This window comes from Pinus tabuliformis, chromosome 6, assembly GCF_031772625.1.
Source record: "Pinus tabuliformis cultivar Carrire ecotype Pingquan chromosome 6, CPIR1, whole genome shotgun sequence".
Classification (NCBI taxonomy): Eukaryota; Viridiplantae; Streptophyta; class Pinopsida; order Pinales; family Pinaceae; genus Pinus; species Pinus tabuliformis.
The window spans coordinates 615,266,518-615,285,582 of record NC_142292.1 but is presented as its reverse complement, the minus strand read 5'-3'; the positions used below and the strand labels follow the sequence as shown (position 1 = coordinate 615,285,582).

Genomic DNA, 19,065 nt, shown 5'->3' with positions numbered 1-19,065 from the left:
GGCCATTATGGTATCATCAACATCTTCAACTCCCTTGTAGCCCAGGACATAGCTAATCAAATCTACAAGCATTTTGCCCAAGTCATTGAGGTATGGGTTTCCAATAGGAGGCGTTCTCACAGTTTTAGAGCTCGGTTGTATGAATAACTGATTGATTTTGATGATCTGGGCACTAGACAGGTTGCCCCCCTTCTTTAATAAGTCTAACATGGAGAGAGGAGTCAATGGTCTTGCAGTGTGAAAGTGCAGCATCTCATTTATGGCCTCAGGGGTAATATGAAACAAGACTGAGCCTGTGGGACTGAGAACAACTCTCTGACATGGATCATAGCATTCACAGCATCTATGGATCAAGTCTGGAAGGGGATTGACTTGGGGAAGGTTAAAAATGGGCAAATTGGAGTCCCAAATCCCCAATATATCAGCTCCACTGAGGTGTTGGGCTTTTAACTCATTCAGCAGATGGATGTTAAATTTGGAATTCATTAGAAATGAGTCTATCATCTGATAATCCTTATCCCCTAGGGCTTTCCATTCTAATTCTCTTTGTGGAGCATTCAGAGGTTGAATATTCAGGGCTACTGGTGTTTCCATGGCTACTTTAGGACTTTGTTTTGTATATGAACTGGTGTTACTGAACAGAGCAACACAGAGGAGTATTTCTTGGAACAGAGAGGTGAATTACAAAGGAACAGAGGGTAAATGGCAGTGACAGCAATTGAAATACTGCACAGAGGACTGATAAAGCCAATACCAGGACTGATAAGAGTGTCTCCACGGTGAATTAGTGCAGTTGAGGTTCTTAGTTCACGAATGCGCGAACTAACTGTGAATTTAGGTAAATTTTGCTAAATGCAGGCTCTGCAGAGGAATTGCGACCCACCAGTTGGAGATAGATACAGGTAACTGGAGGTTTGCTGGTAAATTCAGTGTTTTTCACTCTTTTAAGCTAGCATCTGGACAAATATGGATAAAACCAGGCGCGGGGGAAGTGATTTTGATAAATACCTCTTTAATTGCAGGCAATGGCTACGAATGCAGGTGGAATGGAAGCGCCCACGGTCTCTGTGTTGATTTCAGCAGGTTGGCGGATGAGGTCGTGATATGCATGCAGAGCAGAACAGTTCTTTGTTTTTTGCAAAAAGTGAGAAAAACCGCGTTTTTTGACAAAAATATGGACTTTTGGGTCATTGGCGCTTTTTTTGGATGACGTCAGCATGACGTCATCAGGTGGGGTCAGGGTTGGATGACGTCAGCATGACGTCATCGAGTGACGTGGCGGCCTGTGGGTGGTCCACGGGGATGGTGAGGTGGCAGACAGGTCGGAGCAGTGTCGGACAGGGGCACTGACGCGACGGCGATGTGGCATGACGTAGGCATGACTAGTGGTGACGTGGACGTGACGTGAGCAGCGGAAAACCATAAGCGGTAAGCGGATTTTCTCGGACCGCCTTAGATAAGGTCGCGGTTTTGTCAGAGGGCGACCCAAGAGGATATGGGGGTTACGCGTGGCAGAGGCCTGACGTCACCCTCTGACAGTTTCTCGGGTGAGAAATTACGGTCATCGGGGCCGACCCGATATGGATGTGGGCCGTCGGATGGGAAAGCCCAGATCCAACAGTCGACGGGTCATCAAGTTGTCCGGACAATATGGCAGCGGGCAGGGAATAAAATAATGTTTTTTGTGAAATTCGTGCCCGGCAGAAACATTAGAAAAGTGGGTTTTAAGCTGTGTTACGGGCAAAGTGGATTATGCGCGGGCTTATTTACAAAACCGGGTTTAAGGTTATTAATCCAAACAGATTTTGGATTAATCCCTGGATTAATATATCAGCGCTTTTGGGTCGCGCTCAATGGTTTTAGCGCTTTAAAACATTTGAAACCAAACTTAGAGCTATAATGCTCGGGGAAAGGGGATACATAGGTATTTTTGGGGTTTTTTGCATATTTTACATAGTAATAGGGGGAAAAGGGGGTATAGGGAGTTAAATAGTAGAAGTTAGGGGTTAATATGAGTGGAAGAGGTGGATGAGGAGGGGAAACACTAAGTTTTGTATGGAATCAACTTAGTTTAGGGAGTAGATCAAAATGAAAAGAATTTTACACAAGAAATGTGGCTTTTAAAGAAACAAGAACCACCATAAGACCTTGACTTTCTTTCATGAGCATAACTGGTAATGGGATGTTAGTAATGAATGTGAGGGGGGGGGAAACAGGAAGTTAGACATGCTCCTTTGTATTGCTGCAAGATGATGGAGAAGAGGAACTTCTCTATCCATTGATGTCTCCTTTATGTTAGACCAGCACAATTCAATTTGAAAGGAATGACATTTCTGCAACCCCCTCTACCTACCCATTAACTTGCCTAGCATTTTTTTTTTCTTCATGGAGTGTGCACTTAGACTTGCAGACCCTCATGTGCCTTTTCTTTTCCTTTGGCTTTTCTTCTGATTTTCTATCTAGAACTACCCTTATTGCTTCCAAGGCCCCAGATTAAGCAGTTGGGAACCTTCATTCTCTACCTAACTACTGGTCTACCAAGATTGAACAGTTTGGACAGACTTCTTTCTCTATTCTACAACAAGAAATTAAAACATGGCATGATCCAGATTAGGCTGTTGGATCACCCATCCAGAATTGAGTCAACATAAAGCTTATGTACACACATTGACTTCTCTTGAAAATATGGGATCTTTGCATCACCAAAGCAGAGCATATTTGGAACCTTTATTTGCCCATCATGAAATATGAAACCTATTGGTATAGGTATCTAACAGTGGCTCCACATGGGGATGGTTTTTCTTCTTGAAAGACCAAGAATAGCAGGTCAGAATGCCTTGGCCCTTTGACTTCTCTTTACCAAACTTGGAGTTTTTCTCCTTGAAATCTCAAAATTGTGCTCTTGCCATCTTGGTAAATCTCTGAACCTATTTTCCTTTTGCTGATAATTCACAAAACTTGAAAAACTGCATTTTTTTACATGTTAACAGAAAGTAATATATACACCTGAGTATGTACAAAGGAGAATTAGGCAACACTCATGGATAGTAGTAAAAATAGTGCTTCAACATCCTGCCATTCACAGGACCTTCATCCAAATCAGTTTCATCAAGATTCTTAAGGAAGTAGGTATTGTTTCCTTGTACTGCTTGAACAACAAATGGTCCTCTCCAAAGGGAATCAAATTTTCCATGTTTTCCTTTATCTTCCCTTCTTGAATCCCACTTGAGGACTTTGTCACCAATGTTGAAATATTCAGCCTTAGTCCTTCTATCAAAAGCTTTCTTTAGCTTTTCTTGTAAAACTTGAACTCTGCTATAAACTTGGTCTCTAGTTTGCTGCAAACATATTATTTGATTGATCCTTCTTTGCATGTCATTTGGTTCAGCCTGGCTTTCTTGAAGTAGTTTCATAATAGGAACCCCTAGTGATGAAGGAAACTTGGCCTCTAATCCATAGACTAACTCATATGGGCTGACCCCAATTGATCTCTTGGTTGTTAGTCTATCTGCCCATAAGGCATTGACAAGCTTCTTATGCCAGTTCTTCTTATTTTCTTCCAACATCTTCTTTATGATGTTTATAAGGATTTTATTTGATGATTCAGCTAGGCCATTTCCTTGAGGGTAGTATGCAGTAGAATGGCCCAAAGTAATGTGGAATTTGTGACAAAAATTGACCATCTTCTTGGATCTAAAGGCAGCAGCATTGTCTGTTATGATCTTATCAGGACAACCAAATCTAGACAATATGTTATTCTCCAAAAACTGAATGATTGTTGAATCATTTGCCTGTCTACATGGGATGGCCTCAATCCATTTCGTGAAATAGTCTGTAGCTGTTAGGATCCATCTATGTTGGCCTGATGAGGGATGAATTTCCCCAATGAAATCCAAGCCCCATTGTTGAAAAGGTCTTTCTGTTGCAATAGGCCTCAAAGGAAGTGGCAATAACTTTCTCTTTCCCTCAAACACTTGGCATTTATGACATGAAGTGGTAAATTTTTTGACATCAGAGAAAACAGTGGGCCAATAATAAGCTGCCCTCAATAACTTATCCACAGTAGACTTCCAGTACAAATGTCCACCACAATCACCTGCATGAAATTCTTTCATGACATTGTTAGTCTCGTTCTCAATTAAGCAGTTTAACAATATACCCTCATGGTTTTTCCAAAGCAAATTGCCATCCATGACACAAAATCTTGAAGCTTTCATTTTTAGGAACCTACATTTAGTTCTAGACAATCCTGGGGGAGCACACAGGTTTTGCAATACATAACAGATATCAGAGTACCAAGGGGATTGTTCAAAGGCTACATTGATCTTTGGAGTCGCCAGCTCTGGTTCATTGTCCAGTTGGTTAATGTCTAAGGCTTGAAAGTTTGCTTCTGTCATTAGTTTGGCCAAACCTTGCCCTTTTATCAGTTTTTTAGGTTTTATTTCAATATCAAATTCCAAGATGTTGGCAATCCATTTTCCTCTTCTGCCCTCTAAGTTCTCTTGAGTAAGTATGTCTTTCACAATGGGACTTGGTACATAAGCTATAACATGGGAGTATAGGATGTAAATCCTAAAGTCTTTGATGGCTTTGACCAAAGCATAAGCTTGCTTATGATTTGATATTTCAGAGGTGCATCTCTAAGAGCTCTACTAAAGAAAGCAATGGGTTTCTCATTTCCTTGGTCATCTTTCTGTAATAAGACAACAACAATGGTATGCTGGGAGGCAAAAGAGAAAATGATAAATTCTCTATCAAATTGAGGATTTGTTAAGACTGGGGTTTGGGTAAGGGCCAATTTTATACCTTCAAAAGCTTGATTTTCTTCTACCTTCCATTTCACTTTTGAATCCTTCTTTAGCATGTTATTTAGTAATCTGATCAATTCTGCTAAGTTTGGGATAAACCTCCTTAAAAAGTTAATATTTCCCAAGAAGGCTTGTAATTCTTTGATGTTTCTAGGGTGGGGCATTTGTAAGATAGCCTGTATCCTGTCTGGGTCAATTCTAATGCCATCCTTTGAAATGATGTGACCTAACAGCTTACCTTCTTCTAAACCAAACAGGGATTTCTTGGGATTTAAAGAAATTCCATATTTCCTACAAGTTATGAATATTTGCCTTAGATGTTTCAAATGTTCTTGGTCAGATTTTGAGAAAGGTGTGAGGTCATCTAAATAAATGACAAGGAAGTCATGAATCTCTTTGGCAAAAGCAATATCCATTGCTCTTTGAAATGTAGCCCCTGCATTCTTCAATCCAAAAGGCATTTTTACATATTTGAAAGTTCCCCATGGGGTTGTGAATGTTGTTTTGTCTTGATCATCAGGGTGTACTAGGATCTGATTAAAACCTGAGAATCCATCAAGTAGTGAAATCCTTGAAGCCCCTACCACTCTTTGGAGAATGTGATCCATCTTGGGTAAGGGATAATTGTCCTTGAGGGATACTTGGTTTAAGTTCCTTAGATCAACACAAAGTCTTATCTCACCAGTTTTCTTTCTTGTGGGCACCAAATTTGAAATCCAGTCTGAAAACCTGATAGGTGCTATGATACCCGCTTTAAACATTTTTTGTACCTCTTTCTCAATTGAAGGGAGAAGCATAGGATTTATCCTTCTCAATTTTTGCTTGAATGGCTTTTGATTAGGCTTGAGAGGGATGGTGTGTTGGATAACAGAGGTGTCATAGGATTTTAAATCCTCATAACTCCATGCAAAGACATCTTGAAACTCTTTGAAGAGGTCAATGTATTTAGGCTTCTGATCAGGAGGTAAGGATGCAGACAATTTTATTATCTTGGGCTTTTCAACAGTTCCAATGTTGCATTCTTCAATGGCAGCATTAAGGGGCTGCATTTTTGGTTTTCTAGGGACATCATTTGAGTCAAAAATGTCCTCCAATGGAGTTAGGCCTGTTGGTAAAAAGTTATCCTTCAGCTCTATGATTTCAACCTCTGCACCAGCTACTTCTTCACAACTGATTTGTTGAATTTCATGTATGTTGTCTTTGTTAAAAATGGTTGGACGTAGCATTTGGTTAGCTGTTTTGGGTGATACTGCTATTTGGTCTTGTTCACATATAGTTTGTGACTCACTTACAGCCTCTGCATCAATGTTTAGTCCTGAAAATTCTTGTTGTAAAGTCAAGAAATTGTTTATTTGTGTGTCATCCTCAAATACTTGCCAATCCTTGATATTGTTAGGGACGGAGGGTCTGTGTTTAATCTCAGCTGTAAAGTAGTGCTTGGGTTCAAAAGGTAGTTTTCATGTGCTTGCAAATGTGGCCAAACTGTGAGCATGGAGATTATGGGTTCTAGAAATTTTGGTAATTTGAAATTCAGTGAAGGAACTTAGTAATTCAACAGCAGCAGACCTATAAGATCTCAGTCTTTTGTCATTAGTAACAAAATTTCCCTTCACTTCTTGGATAATTAGGTCTGAATCCCCCATGACTGAAAGTTTTGTGGCTTGTAAGGATTTTACTAGTTTGAGGCCTAGCAAAAGAGCTTCATATTCTGCCATATTGTTGGTGCATCTGAAATTTAGTCTATAGGCTCGACCTTCTGCATGATTGTTTTGTTTGTTATGAATCCACACCCCAGCTCCTGCCCCTAATTTGTTGACTGACCCATCAAATTCAATGAACCATAGGATTTCTTGGTCAAGGGAGGAATTGTCAACCACCATGGGGCTAGGCATCAACAACTTGAGATCTTGGCTTACACTTGGTTTTTCTTCTTGAACAATTTCATTTGTTGACCTTTCAACCATTATTTCCTGAGTAGCAGCTTGTTGATTTATATCCTGATCTCGTTTGAATGTCTTAGTTTCATCATCATTTGTAGAACCTGTATTATCATTGAAGAGAATATAGGAGTCAATGTCAGAATGGACAGCATATATGGGGAAGTTTTGAGGTTTTTCTTCACTGCTTACCATGTATTTCATCAGTGTTTCTCTGTATAGTCTTTTTGGTTGCCCAAAGACAGATATGGTGGCATAGGACATGTCTAATTGAAGAGAACCTTGAAGTTTAGCCCCCCATGATCTTGATAACAGCATTCCATATTTAGGTGGAATATCAGCAACTACAACATCCATCAAGATTGTCTTATTGGGGTATTGAACAAGTGAGACACAAAGATCCTTTATCAGGCCTAAACACTTGACTTGGCTTGAGTCAAATGAAAATAGGTCCTTATATGGTCTTGTAATATCTAGATTTAATCTTTCCATGACTGATTTGGGCATTAGGTTGTGGGAAGCACCTGAGTCAAACATTGCATTGTGTAATATCTTATCATGAACATGCAGGCTGACATAAAAAGGTAAGATTCCTGTAACTGTTGTCTTTCCATCAACCTCTGGGCCGAAAAGTAGTTCTGGAGTGTCATCCAACACATTAACATCATCTTTGTTATGAGTAAGCTGAAGGGATCTCTTAATTTGTTGTTTATAGATGTCATGTTTGGCCAACTCTGAGAGAGGAATGGCTATCTTCAATTTTCCAATTTCAGCTTCTAGGTCAAAAGGTCTTTCAGATTGGGTCTTAGTGTTTTGGTTAACAACCTTTTCCTTATCAATGGAATCCTTAATGCCTTCCTCCTGATTCTCTTTTTGATCTTGAGGCTTGTCCTTTTTACTTGTCTTTTGAGAAATGTTGCTTGGCTTATGTTGGAAAGGTGTTGTATCCACTGGTTGTTGATTTGAGGGAGATGTTTCAGTTATTTCCTCAACTGTTACCTCATTTGTAATTGGACTAGTTTGGTCACTTGGCTCTGTGACAATAGCTTTCTTAGGCTGTGGGGTGTCCTTTGTTTTGTCAGGATCTGTCACATTTATTGTTCTTCTCCTTAGCTTGTATTGTTTATGAACTTCAAAAACAGTTGTATCATAGCCTTGTTTAAAATCATATGACTCACCTGATTTGGTTTGGAATTGCTTGATGTCGTCATCCTTATGATCTTCCTGTGTTAAAAAGACTTGATTTTCACCATCTAAACCCATTAGATTAATGTGAGGGTCTTCATTGGGTTCACTAGATGTAGAAGCCTCAGCATAATTCTCTTGGAAAGGTGGTCTGACATGTTGGTCAGGATCAGTTCTTCCAACATTGGGATTTTGATTCTTTCTAAAGTTTTGGTTTCTTACATTGCTTGTTTGCCCTTCCCATGATGACTTCCTTTCTATGGTTTCCACTCTATCCCCAAGTCTATCCATACGTTTGATGATTGCATCTAACTTCTGCTCAAATGCTGAGGGTTCTTCCTTAAAGGTAGTTCTTCTTTCAGTTCTTGCCCTATTTCTCTTGGCAATCAAATTTGCCTCTACACTTACTGCTATGTCTTGCATGTCTGCCAAAGTTGCAGGGGCTCTTTCTCTTAATTGATATGCCATATCAGCATCAAATCCATCAGGGAACTTAATTAATGCTAAATCAGGTGGTGGTCTGAGGTTTTGAGGAATAGCACTATAGACAGAATTGAATCTAGTGCAATAGTCCGATACAGTTTCTTGTGGACCTCTCTTTATGGTGTCATATTCAGATAAAATGTGTAGAGGGTCTTTTTTCTTTTCCCATCTGTTTAGGAAGGACTGGTAAAGGGCACCCGAATTAGCTATAGAATTTGCAGCCAGTGCCCTGAACCATGTTCTTACTTCACCCGTCAGACTTTGTACAAAAATTTTCATTCTCACATCATCATCATCTATCTCATAGTTTTCGAAGTAATCTTGCATTTTCTTGGTATGTTGTAAGGCAGTGTATGTGCTGGTTCCATCAAAATAAGTTATTTTTCCTTGGTAATCCTGAGGCATAGCCCCAGGATTGTTAGGCAGCTGGAGGGGTGCATAACGATTAGCCATATTTGGTGGGATGAATGGGACAACTGGAACAATAGGAACAACAATAGCAGTTTGTGTGTTAGGTGTTGACAATATGTTTTGTGAAGTGGATGATGAAGAGGGGGAGGAATGGGTTGTATGGAGGTAAAAGGTTGGCTTAGAAGGGGTGGGAATAAAGGTATGCTGAACTGCCTCAGGGCTAGATTCAGGAGATTACTCTCGTTCCTTTTGGCTCTTTTGAGTTTTATGGATCAAATTTGGATTGTCAAACACAGGAGGAGGATTTGGGTCAGGGTTTAACCTGGTGTGCCTAGTATTCCTTTTGGGAGCCAGCTTCTGAACTTCTTTTTGGTTTTTTTAGGATATTTTTAGAACTATTTCAAGGGACTGCTCAAGCTGTTTCTAGAACCACTGTCTAAAGACAGATAGCAGTTTGAAAAAATATGCTCATCCCCAGCGGAGTCGCCAATTATGTTATCTCCCAGGTTGTTCCCTTTGACTCCCAAGGGAATACGGCCGGGGTAACCACTAACCAAGCTTTGGATTATAGGTTCTAGCCTACCAATAATCAGAGAGGGATCTCTCCTTAAGATTTATCTCTGTTTTGTCAAGATTTTAGGTTAGTTATGATGTTCAGTTTTGTTCAAGGTTTTGGTTGAATGATGCCTTTCAGTACCTAGGGTGAAAAGCTTTAGATAGTATTAGTTCATTGGGCAATGGAGTCTGGTGATTATAGGTTGTTTGTAGTATTGAGTGAGGTTGTTGAAACTACAGGGCCATTTAAACATTTCATGAGACAAACTTGAAATTGTGATGGTAAAGTATGTTTAACCAGTGAAAGCAATTAAGAATTTTTCACTAGGCTGTGAGTGCGAGAAAGAGATATACTGCACAGGAGCAGACTTGAATTCCTGAGCAATAACCACTGTGAAAGATATAGTGTGGAGGTGCAGCAATTAAGAATTACACCCTTATAACTATAACTGAAGAAAACATTTATAACAGCATAGATTGAGGCCAGGGTATTCTATGAATAAATCCTGGAACTATTCTTTTTCTCTGCCATTAAACTGTGAAACATAGAACATGAATGGGTTATGAAGAAATAATAAAAACACATAATGAAGAGTTTAAAGGAAACTTATTGTGCCATAAAATACGTAGGAATCCTGTAGCATTCAGCAAACACACTACAATGCCTCAGACGACGCAGAACCTTAGAAATTCCATCAGCTTTTGTATTAATACTCTGAAAATTTACAGCATAAGATCTTTGGAAGAGAAAATCAACAACCCCTGCATGCTTATGCGAGGGGGAATATATACAATCGGTTTCATAAAATATCTGAACCGCTGAGTCATTTTGATAATTAAATACGCTCACCAACTTTACACAAATAGCAGATAAAGAAGTTATTACTGCTCTTAAATACAAAATGAATGCTCTTTAATGTTGTCAGAATTCTTTTTGACCTTTGGAGGCCACTGAGTCGGTTGAGCATTCTGCATAAATGCTGAATGATGTGTCTTTATGCTCTGTCATCCTGTAGCTTTCTCGGCCCTGTCATTTGCAGCTGTCAGTATTGCTTTGGTGGCTGAGTCTTTCTGCTGAGTTGGCTCTTCTAGGGTGCCCTCTTTCCAACTTAGTAGATTGGCATATTTCTCAATATGAGGCAATTTAATGTGAGCATAGCCACCCAATTTATGTTTTATCCTTCTGAGAGAAATAAAATGATTAGGGTCATAAGGTACCCATTTGAAACTAGTTTCTAATCGGAGGCCCTCTAGGATCATATCTGCTTCCTTCCATCCCTCCTCCCTTATGTTGTAAAGGAAAGGGCCTAGCTGGTTCCTGACTTTTAGCTGCACTTTCTTGTTTTTACCAAGGCAAATAGTCTCATAGGGACATATCTTGGAAGCCTATAAGGGTCCAACTCACAGCCATATATTCTGATTACTGTGTGGTGTTGGTAAAAGTACCAATCACCAATGCTGTAGGACTTAGAGAGATGGAGAATTCTTTGCATTTCATCAGTTAATCTTGGAGGAGGAACACCATATAACAAGGTCAAAGCTGGATGAATGAAAAGGTCTATGAATTCACAGTATGTGTATGGTGAGCAAGAGGTGTGATGAAAAATTGAAGTCCAAAACACAACTGACCTTGGATTTCCCTGGGCATCAAGTTTCTTGAGAGGAATAGGGAAACTGTCAGGTTGATAAAATAAGAACATATGATAGATGTATGAGGTGTATCTGAACACCTTTTCCCTTTCTAGATTCATCAGTTGCTCATGAATCTTGTTTGCAATATATTCAACATAGTCATAGTACACAATAGGAGGCTTCCCAGGAGAAAATATGGACAGCATGGCCATTATGGTATCATCAACATCTTCAACTCCCTTGTAGCCCAGGACATAGCTAATCAAATCTACAAGCATTTTGCCTAAGTCATTGAGGTATGGGTTTCCAATAGGAGGCGTTCTCACAGTTTCAGAGCTCGGTTGTATGAATAACTGATTGATTTTGATGATCTGGGCACTGGACAGGTTGCCCCCATTCTTTAATAAGTCTAACATGGAGAGAGGAGTCAATGGTCTTGCAGTGTGAAAGTGCAGCATCTCATTTATGGCCTCAGGGGTAATATGAAACAAGCCTGAGCCTGTGGGACTGAGAACAGCTCTCTGACATGGATCATAGCATTCACAGCATCTATGGATCAAGTCTGGAAGGGGATTGACTTGGGGAAGGTTAAAAATGGGCAAATTGGAGTCCCAAATCCCCAATATATCAGCTCCACTGAGGTGTTGGGATTTTAACTCATTCAGCAGATGGATGTTAAATTTGGAATTCATTAGAAATGAGTCTATCATCTGATAATCTTTATCCCCTAGGGCTTTCCATTCTAATTCTCTTTGTGGAGCATTCATAGGTTGAATATTCAGGGCTACTGGTGTTTCCATGGCTACTTTAGGACTTTGTTTTGTATATGAACTGGTGCTACTGAACAGAGCAACATAGAGGAGTATTTCTTGGAACAGAGAGGGGAATTACAAAGGAACAGAGGGTAAATGGCAGTGACAACAATTGAAATACTACGCAGAGGACTGATAAAGCCAATACCAGGACTGATAAGAGTGTCTCCATGGTGAATTAGTGCAGTTGAGGTTCTTAGTTCATGAATGCGCGAACTAACTGTGAATTTAGGTAAATTTTGCTAAATGCAGGCTCTGCAGAGGAATTGCGACCCACCAGTTGGAGATAGATACAGGTAGCTAGAGGTTTGCTGGTAAATTCAGTGTTTTTCACTCTTTTAAGCTAGCATCTGGACAAATATGGATAAAACCAGGCGCGGGGAAGTGATTTTGATAAATACCTCTTTAATTGCAGGCAATGGCTACGAATGCAGGTGGAATGGAAGCGCCCACGGTCTCTGTGTTGATTTCAGCAGGTTGGCAGATGAGGTCGTGATATGCATGTAGAGCAGAACAGTTCTTTGTTTTTTGCAAAAAGTGATAAAAACCACGTTTTTTTACAAAAATATGGACTTTTGGGTCATTGGCGCTTTTTTTGGGTGACGTTAGCATGACATCATCAGGTGGGGTCAGGACGTCAGCATGACGTCATTGAGTGACGTGGCGGCCTGTGGGTGGTCCACGGGGATGGTGAGGTGGCGGATAGGTCGGAGCAGTGTCGGACAGGGGCGCTGACGCGGCGGCGATGTGGCATGACGTAGGCATGACTAGTGGTGACGAGGATGTGATGTGAGCAGCGGAAAACCATAAGCGGTAAGCGGATTTTCTCGGACCGCCTTAGATACGGTCGCGGTTTTGTCAGAGGGCGACCCGAGAGGATATGGGGGTGACGCGTGGCAGAGGCCTGACGTTACCCTCTGACAGTTTCTCGGGCGATAAATTACGGTCATCGGGGCTGACCCGATATGGATGTGGGCCGTCGGATGGGAAAGCCCAGATCCGACGGTCGACGGGTCATCAAGTTGTCCGGACAATACGGCAGCGGGCGGGGAATAAAATAATGTTTTTTGTGAAATTCGTGCCCGGCGGAAACATTAGAAAAGTGGGTTTTAAGCTGTGTTACGGGCAAAGTGGATTATGCACGGGCTTATTTACAAAACCGGGTTTAAGGTTATTAATCCAAACAGATTTTGGATTAATCCCTGGATTAATATATCAGTGCTTTTGGGACGCGCTCAATGGTTTTAGCGCTTTAAAACATTTGAAACCAAACTTAGAGCTATAATGCTCGGGGAAAGGGGATACATAGGTATTTTTGGGGTTTTTTGCATATTTTACATAGTAATAGGGGGAAAAGGGGGTATAGGGAGTTAAATAGTAGAAGTTAGGGGTTAATATGAGTGGAAGAGGTGGATGAGGAGGGGAAACACTAAGTTTTGTATGGAATCAACTTAGTTTAGGGAGTAGATCAAAATGAAAAGAATTTTACACAAGAAATGTGGCTTTTAAAGAAACAAGAACCACCATAAGACCTTGAATTTCTTTCATGAGCATAACTGGTAATGGGATGTTAGTAATGAATGTGAGGGGGGGAAATAGGAAGTTAGACATGCTCCTTTGTATTGCTGCAATATGATGGAGAAGAGGAACTTCTCTATCCATTGATGTCTCCTTTATGTTAGACCAGCACAATTCAATTTGAAAGGAATGACATTTCTGCAACCCCCTCTACCTACCCATTAACTTGCCTAGCATTTTTTGTTTCTTCATGGAGAGTGCACTTAGACTTGTAGACCCTCATGTGCCTTTTCTTTTCCTTTGGCTTTTCTTCTGATTTTCTATCTAGAACTACCCTTATTTCTTCCAAGGCCCAAGATTAAGTAGTTGGGAACCTTCATTCTCTACCTAACTACTAGTTTGCCAAGATTGAACAGTTTGGACAGACTTCTTTCTCTATTCTACAACAAGAAATTGAAACATGGCATGATCCAGATTAGGCTGTTGGATCACCCATCCAAAATTGAGTCAACATAAAGCTTATGTACACACATTGACTTCTCTTGAAAATATGGGATCTTTGCATCACCAAAGCAGAGCATATTTGGAACCTTTATTTGCCCATCATGAAATATGAAACCTATTGGTATAGGTATCTAACAGATCCATATATGCTCTTAAAATCTCCAAATTTTCTTAAAATCATGCCAATGGATCTAAAAATGTTCTTAAAATCTTCAATATTTTCTCAAAGATCATCCAATGATCAAAATCAGTGCAAGAGGAGAGCCCTTGGAAGGGCGGAAATACACTATTGGGAAGCAAAAACGCTTGAAAACCATGAAAAATCCACAATCGTAGGCTTAAACAGAGGAATGAATAGCAGCCATTAGATCTGGCCGATCAACTGCACAGATCTAAGCGGCTAATCACATTGGTGGTGCCATTAGAGGCAGTCGGAGTAGAGTCGCGATGAGATCGGGTCCAGCGATATGCCGATCACCGATATTGGCGATATCGCTATCGCCGGGGAGCATATGCCATGTTATATAAAGGCCCAGGCATTGAGAAATTAATGATTGTGACTGGATCACATCGTTATATCGCATCGACACTATACCATGGGGCAGAGCCTATGCACAAGAATATGTGTGACCCAATGAGCCGGACCCGATGACATTATAAATGATTTTTCATAAGATTTCAGGTCTGCGCCAAAGCTATTTTTAATGCATTTTCATGTATTTCGTTATATAATGAGATACAACGGGAAATAGAGAATGCTAATTGTGATGGAGCCTAGACCCGAAAGGGTTCGGGAAGAAAAATATATATATATACTTTGAAGTCCTCCAAAGGCCGGTTTTCATGTATTTTTTTACGTATTTTCATTATATAATTAAATAAAAATGGGAGACATAGAGTGGCATCAATGCGATGAGGCCCAGACCTGGGAATGAAATATATAAACATTTCAAGTCTGTCAGGGCAGTTTTTTTATAATTTCCAATGTTTTGACATATTTCCAATATAAAGGGAAAATGGCAAAACTGGCAGGATTTCAGGGGAACCAAAGGCGATAAGTGGTTTAGGCCAAACTCCACCCAATGTCATACAATGGCCACCACGTGTCTAGGACGAGGAGAGAGAAAATCGCCTGATGATCCAGTACAAAAGAGGCGCTCGAAATGGATCACCACTGTTGGATCTAGGACTCCCAGATCAATGGTGGAGATGTGTTATCACTACAAGGGTGGACCCAAGAGGATAATAAGCCACATCTAAGGATTTTTTAAGTTCGAAAAGTACACAGAGGGGCGGGATGTCTCAGTATTGTTGTGTTTTCTATTTAAAATAGAAGACAATCACGTATTAACAGAAAGGGGCCATTTAAAGGGATTATAAGGGCCCGAAGACCCATTCCACCATATAACAGAGCCCAGGAGACATATTGCTGAGAAACAGGGGTTAGAAAGGGAAAGAGAAGGGCCACAACATGCAGCTCGCCCAAAACAAAAACATCACGGGCATCAACAACACGGCTCAACCAAGTCAACCAGAAACAATCATGGAACCACAACACAACATGGCCAGAACAAACAGAATGATTGTGGGGCATCTCTGGCATGGGCGAACTCCTAGACAGCACAACAAACTACCCAAAATATCTGAAATCAGTTATTCCTCTATTAGAAGGAGAAAACCTTCGAGCCATGCTTGCCTATTGAGGGAATCAATCGGTTGAAGAGACAGGGAGATGGATTGAGACCTCTGAGCCTCTTAGAGCTCAGGAGCATTGTACATAGGCTATAAATAGCTGAAAGTAAGATGTAATAGGGGTTCAACTTCTGGAGGTTGTTCCTCCTCTGTTCCTTGAAGTTTCTCATCTTCATTCTAGCAATATAAGCTTCTTTTGCTATTATATGTTCAATGTCCATTCTCTTTGTTGTTCTATGCTTGCACTTGAACAATTTGTTCAAATTTGCTTTTGTGTCTAAGGCCAAATAACTGTCGTCTTATCTCTGCTTTGATAAAATATATTTGCAAGCTTCTTTCACTGCCTGTAGCTAGCCATTCATATGTTGTCATATATGCATCTACCAGTACAGTCAGTATTCTCTTTTGCTGCCTGTAGCTAGCCATTCATTTATGTTTATGTATGCAATCTGTTGGTACAGTCAGTATTCTCCATCTATTGATTGAACCTATAAATTATTGTGCATTAGTGGTCTAAAGCCTTGTATTGGTGAGAGTGTTCATGCATGTCTTGAGTGAGAATAGAGTTGAAATGCTTATCTGACTTGATCCAAACCATCATTTACTCCAATAGTTCTGAGAATAATATTGAAGATTATATGTTACCAGGCATCTCCGAGCTGCAACCTAGGAGAGTTTCCTGGAAGGATAAGAGGATCCAAGGGAGATATTGGTTCCTGGGGTCATGAATATGTTCAGAATCTTGCTGGAGAAATTGCACAAGAATACCAAAAGCGGTAAATGGAAGAGGTGCATGTTGATGATCTAATGGATTTGGTTCAACAAATCATCTCTTTTCATGTGAAGAAAAATGCGGAACCAAAAGCAGTTGACCTTTTAATGGAGGTGGAAGATTTAAATATGTTAATTGATCATATTGATGCCACAAATTATAGGCGTACATGTTTTTACTTGAAAATATTTGCAATTTATGTTCCAGGACCTGATGACATGTAGTCCTCGACATAGCTTATTCAATTTATACAAAATTTGAAGAATACACAAATACACTTAGAGTGGCCTTATGTATGCACAACATGCAGTATGTGAAGGCCATATTCACTGCTTATGTAGATCCTCTTCTGAAGAAGCAACTATGGTACATTTTGGCTCGATAGGGAGTGGCATTAGAGCTAGATGATGAAATGACAAATGGAAATGAAGAGCAATGGGAACTACTACAAGAAATAATTAATAACATAAAATTGACTGAGGGTTTTCTGACTCTAGTATGTGATCTTGAGATAATGGAGACAAAGTACCCTTAGGATATCTATAAGGCACATTTTATTGATGGGTATGCACTTGCGGGTGAAAGTGTTGATTTTTCTCATCAGAACATGGTTGCCACATTTGTGGATGCATTTGTAAATATTAGATTTGGTCAGACAAATTAATGACTACTCTACAGAATCATCTAGTGGTGGCAACACTAGAAATCGGCTTTTCAAAAACAAAGAACATTGGAAATCTAGTGTTGTTTCCAGTTTGGGTTTGATTCTACTTGGGATGTTAATGAGGGACTTACTAAAATGGACAAGTATTTCAATAGCAATGATAATCATGTGATTATTGGAGCTTTTCTTGTAGTTGGTATTGTTGTGGCATCCAAAATGAATATGATCCTACATACGCACTTCTTGCAGAGTATGTCAGTAAGGATGATTCAAACATTCAAATTGGGGAAATTATGGGCCTTGTGTTAGCATACGCTGGTTCTCAAAAGGAGGATGTGCTTAAACTTATTTCTCCTATTTTAGTAGACTTGAAGGTTCCTATAGATGTAATTGCCTTCACTACTATATCTCTTGGATTAATCTATGTTGGATACTACAATGATGAAGTGGCTCAATCAATTATTATTACCTTGATGGAGAGAGATGATTCTGAGCTAGGAGAGCCACTTACTCGATTTATTTGTTTAGGCCTTGGCCTCTTATATCTTGGAAAGCAAGAAAACATTGATGCAAATTTGGAAGTAACAAATTCATTCATTGAGAAAATATCAAGATATTGTCATGTTACGTTGGAGTCTTGTGCGTATGATGGGAATGGAAATGTTCTCAAGGTACAGAGTCTTCTTGGTCTTTGTGTTGTACATCTAGAGAAGAATGGAAAGATATATTACAACGGTTATGTCGAGTATAATGCAAATAATGTTGCATCAATTAATAACATCAAAGAAAGCATTGAAGCATTCAATGAATTGAATTTCATTGTTGATACTTTACACGCTACGCAAGACTTTGACATCGCTTTTTCTTCCTGACAAATGACGAAGTGGACCACTGCAAGTGAACAATGAGTTAATTGGTTGATTCGATATCCAGTCAATGGGTTACATAACTAGATGACATATCAAGGTGATAAGTTGTAACAGTTAGTTAATATGTCACTTGACCATACGTATGGAGAAAACAAGTCGATGTCCTAAAAACCTATAGGATTCCTTGAGATCCTACAAGATACAGAACAACATCTACAAGGTTTGCAGTGAGCAGTTTTAAAAGGGAAAAACAGAGGTTGGCTTTATCAAGCAGTGTTAAGGAGGTAGGTTCTACATTTCCCCACATTTTTCCAAGTGAAAGGAACATAAAAAAACCCTTCTAGTTTGTTGAAAGTGATTGCAGCATACGGAAATTGTATAGACATAATTTTTAAATTTGGTATTAGACCTATATAAACCTCCATACATCAAAGAAAAATGACAAGGGGAACCCATCAACACAATGAGGATTCATCAGCACCATCCTGTACTAGACATATTCACAAGGCACAATTGGATGGGTTTCTTTGAAAAATTGAAGGGATATGATGATGAAGTAGTAAGAGATTTGCAGTCAACTTCAACATGGAGATCCAGAGGTCAAAGAAGCTCCTCTAGAGATTAGCAGCACCATCAGGATCATCCACATCACCATCCAACACCTGCACATCAAAATCAACTTAGCAGCAACATGCAGGTCTCTCCAATAGCCATCAAATAGGTACAAGTATGCAATATTCTTGACCTCTTCTCTTGAGCATATTATAGTCAGAAATTTGTTGTCAATGCATGAGAGATGAGGTTTTATAAGATAAGGATGGGTCAGTAGTCTCAACCGCCTTCAAATAGTTAATTGCAGCTCACTCCTTCACTCATGCAATGTTGAAAAGTCAAATTATGAAGGGTGATGATTTCAAGGAATGAGGATAGTAGTTAAAAGAAGAAATTTTTGCAAAGGCCAAGTCACCACAACACTCCCAGCCCTCCATCCACTTCATATTCACTATCTATTCATCATCCATCCATCCCATTTCATTCTTGAAAAAAAACAGAGCATCCTCTTCATTTTCACAAACCTACACTACTCCCTTTAAGCCCTAACATCATCATCCAATCCCTCTTCATCATTTCTCATCACTCCCATACAGTTAGAAGACCCTCAAAGAGGAGGAATGACTACTATAGGAAGGCAGAATGTTGCTACAAGAAGGAAGAAATGAACA

General features: G+C 39.8%; 1 pseudogene; it reads left to right on the top strand.

Annotated features, from left to right (window-relative positions):
* The window catches only part of LOC149260092 (26S proteasome non-ATPase regulatory subunit 2 homolog A pseudogene), a 120,594-nt pseudogene extending 102,749 nt beyond the window's left edge, over positions 1-17,845 (top strand).
* Positions 17,846-19,065: the final 1,220 nt, after the last annotated feature.